The following is an 11,486-nucleotide window of genomic DNA, read 5'->3' on the forward strand; positions in this document are numbered from 1 at the left end:
TTTTCAAATATTTACTTTTTAAAAAAATGCAGTTTTTCTAAAAAAAAATATAGTTTTTTGGAAAAAAGTTGCAGTTTTTTTTTGAAAAAATTACAGTTTTTTTAAAATGCTACTTTTTTGAAACAAAATTGCAGTTTTTTAAAAAATATTTATTTTTAATTTTTTTTTTAAATTCATGTTTTCTGAAAAAAGTAAAAAAATATTCATTTAAAAAAAATCGAAAATAAAAAAAAAACATCCGAAATTTTATTTATTATGTTAATTATTAGAACATTTTATTAATATTTCCAATAACAAAAAAAATTAAACATTAAATGAGATCGGTAAGATGACGATCATGTCATTAATGAGTTAATTTTGATTTAACGTTTCACCTTTAATTATCGGCTTGTCAGGAAACTACGAGTTCTCAACCGGTCTCACCCGTGTATATATATATATATATATATATATATATATATATATATATATATATATATATATATATATATATATATATATATATATATATATATATATATATGGTCCGATTCCTGTGAGGACTCAGATTTATATGCTAGTGCTTCTTTCAAAGTTTATTTAAGCAAATATTCACAATTTAAGTTTTACATACTTTATTCAAAATTAGATAAAATGATATATGTATATAGTGTTTCTTCAATCTTATATTTCAGAAGCAAACAAAAAATTTATTAAAAAAAATCACAGTTTAATACCAGTCATTTCATATGTTAATACAGTCAATTCACAACTTAATACAACAAATTCACATGTTTATATAGTCAACTCATAGTTTAAACAGAAAATTCACAGTTTAATGCAGTCAATTCACTGTTTAAAACACAAAAATAACAACCTAATATAATAAATTCATAACTTAATGCAGTCGATCCACAATTTAAACCATAAAATAAACATGTTAATACTTAATACAGAAAATCTACTATTTAATACAAAAAAAAGTATGCATTCAAAAGCATACTATCAACTTAAAAATTTTAGTACAATCAGTTTACAGTTTAATACAATTAATTCATAGTTAAATATACAAAACTCACAGCTTAATATATTCAATTTACAGTTTAAAAGAGAAATTCACAGATTAATGCATTCGATTCATAGTTTTAAACACAAATATCACACCCAAATACACAAACTTCATAGTTTAATACACAAAAAATATGCATTCACAACTAAGTTCACAGCCTAATAACTTATCAAATTTTATTAAGGCATTTCATCAAACATCTTGTATGCATCATTTTTTTTTCAGAACTTCATTTTGTAAACACCATCAATGTAAACATCATACACACACCAGATCTAACCTGAAAATGGACAAACACATCAAATCTAATGTCGATTTGGTGGTGTTTTGCCCACAGATAAGAGAGACATAGACGAAAACGAGTTATAGATGAGAATGAGGTGACACATAACAGATCTGGTACAAATCCGACAAACATTTCGCCGGTGATGGAACATATCAGAGAAAAAAATAAGTTCAAGAGTTCTAGAACAAAATGAGATCAAGATTAGCACCTGTAGGTTGAGATAATGACTGCGATTTGTGATTTTTGATGCTCTGACAACGATACCAACAGTGGGGGAACATATCTGATGTAGATCCAACGATGGAATGATGAAATAGAAAGAAAAACCTTTGTATAATAACACAAAATTCTCAAAACTACATCATATTTGAATTCATCTGGTGTAAATGAAGATAAAGGCAGTCTCCAGTGGTTGTTTGAATAAAGAAGTAGATCTGGAGGTGGTCGGACATCTGGAGGCGACAAAGAGCTTCATACTTCGTCACATCTGTTATTCCGACGAAGCAGATCGAAGAGTTTTAACTTCCTTCATCAGATCTGGAGAAGAAGCATATTCAGACTTAAAAATAGAGTGTAGTGTTTTATAGGTGTTCCAGCAAAGCAAAGCGGTTGATGGAAGGCGATAGTCAGTGCTGGTGAGATAGATGATGGCAGATCTGAAGTCAGGGGTTCCAGATCTGAAGGCGAATGCATCGGATCTGAAGGTGAATGCTTCCGATCTGAAGGCGGCGGCTACAAATCTGAAGATCATTGTATTTCGGCGACGGCGACGGTGCCGGCGTTGGTGGTGGTGATCGGCAGCGGTAAGAGGTAAGAGAGAGAGAGAGAGAGAGGGAGATGATAGAGATGAGAGAAAAGTTGTATTGTGAGATAAGATTGATCAAATATGGTTGATGATTTAAGTTATTAGGGGTGTTCGTTTGGATGGATCGGTTCGATCCGATCCAATTAAGTAAATCCAAATTGATTTCGGTTTTCAAAATATGTATCCGAATAATCCAAACTAAATTCAAATACGATCCGATCCGATCCAATTACAATTCGGTTGGATCGGTTTTTATAATTCGGTTTTCAAAAACTAAAACATTTTAAAATGACCTATAATTATAATATTATCTAATTTTTACAGAAGAAGCAAAAACAAAATATTTAGTTATGATTTAAAATTTATAAACAACTACTAAGAATGTATGTTATTGTTTAATATTTAATAGTAATTTTTTTTTAAGAAAAATGCATATTAATGTTTTCTGTTAGATGAAACTTTTTGAACTTATTTGAAAAAATAAATTATAAAATTAATAAATAGTTATGGTTATATTATAAATAAATAAATAAATTGTTATTCAGTTTTTTTGGACTATTTAGTTCATATTTTATAAACCAAAACCAATCAAAAATCCAAAATAGTAATTCGGTTTTGTTGAAAACCAATCAAAAATCCGAATATCCGAACCAAATTGTTCAATTGGACAATTCGGTTTTATCCAAATAGTGAACAGCCCTATAAGTTGTAAGTTAAAAAGAGTGGTTCTTATGGTTTTTAACTTTTTATGGTTATCATTTGAACCTTTTATATATATATATATATATATATATATATATATATATATATATATATATATATATATATATATATATATATATATATCGCTTTTGTTTGTAGCTTTTTGAGTTGAACAGATACAACAATTAATTTCCTTCCCCTTCCATCACGGAGCATCTATATTCTATTGTCGATACAATTCCTTTCGTCTTATTATAAGATCCTGACACATAATTTAGATACAGTTTATCTATGATTATAAATTTTTTAAATGTTATATATGTACACATCAAATTAGGAATAATTTATCAATGTGAATAAACTATTATCTATATCATTTCAGGTAGAGTAGTCCCTCGAGATTCTTTAGGCGGTGCGTCTTTGTATTTTGGTCTTTGTGCCATCTCTTTCTTACAGATGTGTTAAATAACTATTGAAAAACTGTGAAGTATAGAAAATGCGTATTCATACATCTGGACACAAATGTTGGTGATAAACCAAAACAACTGATATATGATATTATATAATGGTAAATCTTGTATACAAAATATGATACTTTTTGTATGGATTGCCTAAAATTTATACAATAGCTATTTCAACGTCAAATAACACAATTATTAGCAGGCCTTTTATCTAAAATTACTTTTCTATCTACTATTAACTGTTTATTTCATTCTATTGTTATTAAAATATATTCAATACACATGAAGTTTAATCATATTTGTCGAGTTTCTATATAAAGTTTTGTCTATTTTCATACGTGCAAATAATTTTGTTATCATCCGGCTATCACCCAGTATATACGTGTATATATAGCCTTCTCTTCACTTGTATGTTCCATGATTAGAGTACTAAAAGATTCTTTCATCTTCTTAAGGTTTGAACTTCTTCTTCCCAACAAATACTCAAATCCTTAATTCTACCATACCCATGGACCTTCCAAGCATAAAAATTATCTGATTTGAAATATATATGTATAGTTCTCAATCTGTTTCCGAAATCGTCATGAAAGCTGAACTTCGATCAAACCCCAATTCAATTTCCTTATCGAATTCAACCCTTTTTAACTCGCACCAAAACCCACTCTCAGGTGCACTAAAAAGCTGCCTAGGTAATCTAGATGGAGCCTGTATCGAAAAGCTTCTCCTACACTGTGCAAACGCACTTGAAAACAGCGACATCAATTCTGCTCAACAAGTCATGTGGGTCCTCAACAACGTTGTTTCATCCTCTGGAGACCCTAACCAAAGGCTTGCGTCATGGTTCTTAAGGGCACTGATCTCTAGGGCTTCTAGGGTTTGCCCTACACCGATGAATTTCAATGGTGGAAGGAGTGCCTTTCAGAGGAGACTAATGAGTGTGACTGAGTTGGCGGGGTACGTTGATCTCATCCCTTGGCACAGGTTTGGATTTTGTGCATCAAATAGTGCCATTTTTAAGGCTATCCAAGGTTGTCCTAAAGTTCATATTTTGGACTTTAGTATCACTCATTGTATGCAATGGCCAACCCTAATCGATGCATTAGCTAAGAGGCCTGAAGGGCCTCCTAGCTTACGCATATCAGTTCCTTCATGGAGGCCACTAGTGCCCCCATTTCTTAATGTACTAACAGAAGAAGTAGGTATACGTTTAACAAATTTTGCCAACTTTAGAAACGTTCCATTTGAATTCAACGTGATCGAAGTTTCACCTTCCATAGAAGAATCTTCCTTGAACTTTAACTATGAATTTCTATTAACCCAAGAAAATCTTGTACAAAATGATGAGGCGTTAGTGATTAATTGCCAAAACTGGCTACGCTACATGCCTGATATAGCTTCTTCAAAAGATTCATTCCTTGAGATAGTGAAAACATTGAACCCTCGTATCCTAACAATCGTAGATGAAGATTCCGATCTAGGATCAGCAAGTTTAGCATCAAGAATTACCACATGCTTTAATTTCTTGTGGATCCCATTTGATGCATTGGAAACTTTCTTGCCAAAAGATAGTTTCCAAAGAATGGAGTATGAAGCCGATATTGGCCATAAAATCGAAAATATTATTGGCTTTGAAGGTAGACAAAGGATAGAAAGACTTGAATCAGGAGCCAAATTTACACAAAGAATGCGGAATTTAGGGTTTTTCAGTGTACCATTTGGTGAAAATTCGATTAATGAAGTGAAATTCTTGCTAGATGAACATGCTAGTGGTTGGGGAATGAAGACCGAAGAAGACATGATTGTGCTCACATGGAAGGGTCATAACTCAGTCTATGCCACCGCATGGTTCCCTTATAAGTTTGATGATTAATTAAGGGACCATGCAGATGCAAAAATCAACATTAGATCCCATAAGAACCCCGCATTATTTTAAACATCGAATGGTGTTCTTGAATTAAGAAGTCAATAATGGAATTTGAGGGGTGATGGTGAAATGTACAGAGGTAGCTTCGTTAATCCTATATGGAGATAGGGTGGAGAAGAAAGTGACAAAGTTAGTGTCTTTTTTTTTTAATAAAAAAAAGTTTCAAGGCTTCAAAATGAGTAGAAGCACATCGAAATTATTCGTTGTTTTCTCATGTCTGTAATTTTTTGTTTAAAGAAGTTTGGAGTCAAGTAGATTTTGACATGCTTTATGACTTGTTTCTCTTAATTAATATACTCCTTTATTTTAACGTTTTCTTCTCCTTAATATTGATTTCTTAATATTCTTAATGACTAAGATTCAGTTTTCATAGTTACTCTTCATAGCATCGGCAAATATAGGGTCGGGCAGGGTGGATAGCTTGGAGCCTTTCATGGAAGTTTTAGATGATGCCTAAAGTTGCATACAATAAAAATCAAAGAGGTAAAAGGGAACAACCGTAGAAACTAAAAAATAGGAAAAGCCTAAAAAGAAATTAGTGCCCTAGCATTCCTCCACTTACTATAAGAAAAAGAGGCATTAGCGGTGACAAAAATCGTCGCTAAAGGTTGGATTAGTCGTCAGTAAAAGTAACAGCGGCGACATATCGCCTCTAAAAAGTCGCCGATACTGTCGTGTCGTTATTGTTCAAGATGTCGCCGCTAAAGATATTTTTCGCCGCTAATACCCTTGTCGCCGGTAATACTCTCCATCGCCGTAATACTCCTGTCACCCGGTAATAGTATATGTCGCCGATAATATTATTTTTCATTATTTTTAATTTTTTTTTAAATCAACACTTTTCGGGTGCAAAAAAAGTTGATAGTTAACGAAATTAAATGCAAAAAAAATTACGTAACGACATCCAGTTAGGTACCAAAATGTTGTAATTCAATACAAATACCAAAATAATTAAACAACAAAAGTGTTTATGTCACAACAAGTCTAACGTACAAAACACAAACTAATTATCCGAACCATCAACTCCGCTCCCCTACACGCCGGGTCGTTGAGTATTGCATGAAGATTTTACAACTACATAATAAATAGCAACATACATAAACTTATAAGTTAAGCTATCAACATAAACAAAAACTACCAAAGTACATTGTTGTTTCTTGCACTTAAATACGAGAAATACAAAAAATACATTGTTATTTCTTATACTTAGGACATAAACACAATTACCAAATCAACATGCATATATTGATGCCAAAGTACATCGTTATTTTTAAACTAAGGAAAAAAACCAAAGTAAATTGCTATTTCATGCACTTGGAACATAAGCAAAATTGCAAACACAATTAAAAAATCAACATGCATTTATTGATAATTATATAGATATATAAGACTTTGAAATTAAATAGTCTTGTTTTACAAGAAATTGTAGCTTACTTTCTACTTATTTTGTGCTAAAGAACCTTAAATACAAGAAATACCAAAGTACATTGCTATTTCCTGCACTTGGGACAAATACACAATTATCAAATCAACATGCATTTATTGACACCAAAGTACATTCCTATTTCTTCCACTTAGGACAAAAAAAACCAAATTACATTGTTATTTCTTGCACTTGGAACATAAACACAATTACAAACACAATTACCAAATGAACATGCATTTATTGATCATTATATAGATATATGAGACTTTGAAATTAAATAGTATTGTTTAACAAGAAATGGTAGCTTACTTTCTACTTATTTTGTGCTAAAGAACCTTAAATACAAGAAATACCAAAATACATTGTTATTTATTGCACTTGGAACAAAAACACAATTACCAAATCAACATGCATTCATTGATCATTATATATATATATATATATATATATATATATATATATATATATATATATATATATATATATATATATGAGACTTTGAAATTAAATATTCTTTTTTTACAAGAAATGGTAGCTTACTTTCTAGTTATTTTGTGATAAAGAACCTTAAATACAAGAAATACCAAAGTATATTGCAATTTCTTGCACTTGGAACAAAAACACAATTGCCAAATTAACATGCATTTATTGATACCAAAGTACATTGCTATTTCTTGCACTTGGAACAAAAAACCAAAGTACATTGCTATTTCTTGCACTTGCAACATACACACAATTACCAAATCAACATGCATTTATTGATCATTATATAGATATATGAGATGCTGAAATTAAATAGTCTTGTTTTGCAAGAAATGATAGCTTACTTTCTACTTATTTTATGCTAAAGAACCTTAAATACAAGAAATATCAATGTAAATTGCTATTTCTTGCACTTGAAACAAAACACAATTACCAAATCAACATGCATTTATTGATATTAAAGTACATTGTTATTTCTTGTACTTGGGACAAAAAACCAAAGTACATTGATATTTCTTGCACTTGGAACATAAACGCCATTACCAAATCAACATGCATTTACTGATCATTATATAGATATATGAAACTTTGAAATTAAATAGTCTTCATTTACCTGGGATGATTGTGACTGTGTTGCTGGCAGCGAAGGTTGTGCAATCCTTAGGATGGCAGAAGGTTTTCGGCCAATGCCTCTTATATGGCCATGCCGAGAACTTAAATACTTTCCTAAAACATGCTCTTTCTTCAACGGGTGTTAAATCTCTTTCTTCATTTAATCTTTGCGTTTATTCTAAGAGCTCTTGCACTAACCGATACTGTGTTTTCCAAAAATGATTAACATTTAAGTATAAATAAGCACTTAGTTATATGATAAAATTATAATTAAATACTTACGCATTGCTGATCCGCCATATCACTGACAAATACACCATTCTTATCGGTATGAGTAGCGTAGAACGTTTCATCTCTCTTTAGGTTCTGTTATACGAGCTCGACTGTAACATACACGTTCAATTATCGTGTTATATAATTTTTAAAGTGAATAATATAATGAAATATTATGTAATTTGAGCGTTGAGTTCTAACAGATAGTTTTTACTAGAAATGAAGTAAAACTATGTTTAGAATCGATCGGAAAATATTGGAAGTCTTATGAGATTCCAATCAAATATTGAAATTTAACGAAAATATAAAGTTGAAAATAAGTAAAATTATATTATTGAAAGTTGTAAAGAATCTCGTTAGAAACATTTAGGTGAAAACCTCATCGAAATCATAGTTATAACGAAGAAGTTATGACTTATTGAAGTTTCGCGACAGAACCGTCACGACGCCGTATGACCTAAAACGTGAGTTTTCGATAAACTACTTTTTAGACCTTATGATATAAATGAAAGTCGTAGTATTCGTTAAACCGAGAATTTTCATAAAAAGAACATCCAAATCTGACTTCGTATGAGGAAGTTATGATTTTTCTAAGTTTCAGAATAGCAGTAGACAGCTAAAAACTCGAAACAAAGATCGAGAGATTTTTAGCTGACGCAACCTAAAGGAGAATCGAAGGTCTTGTCAATAGTAGTACAACGGTAAAAAGATAGACGAAAACGTACATCTGATGAAGAAGTTATGAATTTTTAACGGACCTTTCCAGTCCCGACCCGTTAAAAATATAACTTTAAAAATAAACTCAAGATTAGCCGACGAAGTCTAAATGAAAGTTGTAGGGTATAATCTCACCTACGCGTGGATATAAAGAACGTCAAAAACGGAGCTCGTATGCAAAAGATATGAATTTTTGAAGTTTTTAAATAAAAATAAATAAAAATTCAAGACTTATCCGAGGACGTACGCCCAACGTACTTCGCACGTATGCGACCCGGAGCCAGCCACGTCCCCCTCTTCTTCGCATGCAAACACGTATCATACCTCTTCACACGTCCGAAGCTCGGGTTCCTATCAGACGACAACTCGCAGGTACTCCCCGCGTACGAGGGGTACGCTCAGTGTAGTGGACCGCCTCACAGTACGCCCAGCGTACCAAGGACTTACGCGCAGCGTAGTCACCAACTTCGGACTACTATAAATAGGATGCGAAGGCTCCCGTATTTATGTTACAAAATCTCTCACTTTACAACCTCTACTCTCTCTAAATTTACACTAACACCCCGAAGTCCCGGTATCATCCCCGACACCCGAAGCAAGTCCTGACACTCCGAAGTTCCCGAGAAAATCATATTTTCTAGCCGAAACTCTGCCCGAGTAAGGCCGGATTTCAACTAAAATCCCCGGTTTCATCACAGAAAGTCATATTTAGAGCCGAAGTGCTGCCCAAATTATCATTTAATCCCCGGTTATTTCACGGTGAGTTCAAAATAGGGACAATTGTATGTTATGTGTTATATGTTCAATGTGCTTTCCCATGTTATTATGATAATGAGCTATACCTTTGACCACGAAGTGTATGACATAAGCATCACTTGGGCACTGGTATGTAGCCTTTGGCCATGAAGTGTATGACATAAACATCACTTTGGCATGAACAAAATGCTAAGATAGGGCTGAAAGCCTGTGTATTCTAGCAAAATGATATTCTAAAATTATATTTTCTGCGCCACTTGGGCTGAAGTCTTATTGATGTATATCAAGTATTGAAATTGTTGTCTCATTGATTACAAATCTTTGAATCTGATTATTCGTTGATATGGAAAACCTGTCATATGATACTCATTTACCTTTCTTGTTCCTTGTCCCTCTTTGCTTATGTCATATTGATATGTATATGGCATAGCGTTATATTGTAACTGTTATTGAACTCACTAAGCGTCACCCGCTTATCCCTCTCAATGTTTAATTATTGCAGGTGATAAGCGTCCAGTATAGTTTTGTACTGGTAGAAGATGTAGAATATATAATATTATAACTTTTGTATTGTATTCCTGGGAAAATATGTAATATATAAAACTCTGTAAAAATATTAATAGTCGGTTTGTATCCAGTCTATGTAAATAAACTATCAATGTAAAATATTGTTTTATGAATATGCATGTAGCATGTTTTGGAGTGACAATATTGTGAAGTATGGAAGTTTGGGTCTTTCAGAAATACGAAAGAATGGGGTCTTTCAATCATGGTATCAGAGCAATAGTTTAAGTGAACTAAATATCACGAATTGGTATTTAGACTTAAACCGTGGAAGTTCAATATATGAACGGGTTCATTAGGAATATATGGACACAAACCATAGGAAATATTTAAGTAAAGTATTAGGTAATAATAAATCCTAATATTCTAAAATATTATGTTACTCCAATTTTTCAGAAGAATGGCTGAACAGGAAGGTAGCCATACACCAGAAATGGGTGGAGATCCTAAACCTGGTGAAGTAAATACTCCAGTATCCCCTCGTGAGGAGCGACTCTTGGGTAAACTTACTGGTATTATTCAGCAGACTCTTGAAGAGCACAAGAAGAATAATGATAAAGGCAAAGAGAAAGCCACTGGAGAATCTTCAATAGGGGAGGTGAAGCGTCCCTTGTTCAAAGATTTCAAGAGTAGTGGTGTTGTGGAGTTTTCAAGTGCCCTTATTCCTATTGTTGTTTTTACCTGGATCCAGAACACGGAAAAAGTATTTCGTATCTCTCATGTGATAAATGAAGACAAAGTTAATTATGCCTCCGCAATGTTCACCGGAGAAGCCTTGGTCTGGTGGGAAGAAACATTTGAAGCTCTTAAAGAGTATGATTAGGAGAATTTATCTTGGGGAATGTTCAAAACTCGCTTACTAGAACAATATTGTCCTATAGATATGAGAAGAAGATTGGAGAAAGAGTTTCTTGAACTTAAGCAAGGAGGGATGATCGTGAATGAATATGAAACACAATTCAATCAAAAAGTACGATTTGCTACAAAGTATATTCCAACTGAAGATGATAAAATTCAGTTATTCATGGAAGGATTACGATATGAAATCCACGATTTCGTGAGTAATCGGGATGTTCTATCATTTGATAAAGCTGTTGAGTATGCCCAAAAACGCAAGCATGACTTGGAGATACGTGGTGCCACTCTTTCTGTTTCAAAGCATCCATGTATCGATCGAACTGTTCCGGTTTCCTCTATTCCACCAGCTCAATCCGTTCGAACTAAACCTAGCAAGCAAGTGCAATCTCATAATACCTCTCGTGGCCACGGTAGGTCACAATCTTTTTCTCTTCAATCGCCATCGTGTTGAAATTGTGGAAAGAATCATCCGGGTGAATGCAGATTAGACAAAGGATCAGTGGTCTATTTTGGATGTGGAGAAATAGGCCACAAGAAGCCCGTTTGCCCAATGAAGGATGTTACATGTTTT

At 32.8% G+C, this 11,486-nt stretch overlaps 1 pseudogene; it reads left to right on the forward strand.

The window, feature by feature from the left end:
• The first annotated feature begins 3,737 nt into the window (after positions 1 to 3,737).
• LOC145125375 (scarecrow-like protein 32 pseudogene) lies at positions 3,738 to 5,469 on the forward strand (annotated as a pseudogene).
• The last annotated feature ends 6,017 nt before the right edge of the window (positions 5,470 to 11,486 follow it).

The sequence above is a fragment of the Lactuca virosa genome, chromosome 7 (assembly GCF_052849685.1).
Source record: "Lactuca virosa cultivar CGN04683 chromosome 7, Lactuca_virosa_CGN04683_v6, whole genome shotgun sequence".
Lineage (NCBI taxonomy): Eukaryota > Viridiplantae > Streptophyta > Magnoliopsida > Asterales > Asteraceae > Lactuca > Lactuca virosa.